Here is a 1,105-nt window from a genome sequence, read left to right as displayed (position 1 = left end):
CGCACGCGCTACCGGCCGGGGGGGGTCCGGCGCGCAGTGACGTCACCGCCCCTCGCGGCCCCTCAGCTGCTCCTGGCCCTGGCGGCCAGCCCGGCTGAGGGATCCCGCGGGAGCCGCAGCCCCGGGAGGAGCCTCCGCTCGCCCACAGAGCCCGCCGCACCCCTCAGGGAGGCAGGCTTCCCTCTGGGACTCGCCCGTGCGTGTTCGCCGCGGCGACCGTGCTCTGGGGGATTCATGTGGACTACCGGGAACCGTGCGGCGGCACTGCCCGGTCATCATGCCAAATCCCAGCCATCACCGCAAACACCGGCTGCCACGTGGTGCTCCCAAAATAAGTGATGCCTCAGCACTGCTGCCTTCAAACAACACCGCTGAATCCGAACTCGTTCAAGATCTCATTCCTAAGACTTCATGTGCCATGGAAACAGCCTCACCACAGCTGCCAGGTGCCCCGTTGCTCCCAGCCATGGTAATGGACACCATAGCCATCCCAGGCAGAGACACATGGGCTGGTTTTTATGTATTTTGTTCTCATGTAATTCACCAATATCCGTGAAAATTCTCTGCTGCCTTGATCCACCCCGCCAGCCTTCTCAGAGCTGTTTCTGCCGCACTGCAGCTGAACATGGTGCCCAATAGATGAGATACTCTGACCAGCACAGCTTCAGGGGGAGCCCACTCACTGCTCCCAGCAACCCCATGAACTGAGGGTGTGCCAGGCACTCCTCCTTGGGGAAAGCCTGTCGCTCTGCTGCCATCACCAGCACCCATGGGGGCATCCCAGAGATCCAGACCCCTGGACACCTTCAAGCTCCCTGTGTGAGCTAGCAGTTCTGTGATGCTTGGCACATTGCTGTTGTTTCTCACACTGTGCTCCCTGCAATGCTGCATGGGCTCCCATGGGGAAGGTTACACGTTATCCCTCAGCAGTATGCTCACATGTGCTGGGTCTACATGGCCACATTTGGGGAACACGAAGGGCAGCGATGGCCTCTGTACACCAGAAGTAGTTCCTATGTTGGGCAGAGCTGGCTCAATAGGCCTCCAAGATAAATCCACCATGGCACAGCTGTATCTGGGAGGGAGGAACACAAGATATGAGAGC

Source organism: Haemorhous mexicanus, chromosome 18, assembly GCF_027477595.1.
Source record: "Haemorhous mexicanus isolate bHaeMex1 chromosome 18, bHaeMex1.pri, whole genome shotgun sequence".
In the NCBI taxonomy this organism is placed as follows: domain Eukaryota; kingdom Metazoa; phylum Chordata; class Aves; order Passeriformes; family Fringillidae; genus Haemorhous; species Haemorhous mexicanus.
This window is presented reverse-complemented; position numbering follows the sequence as displayed.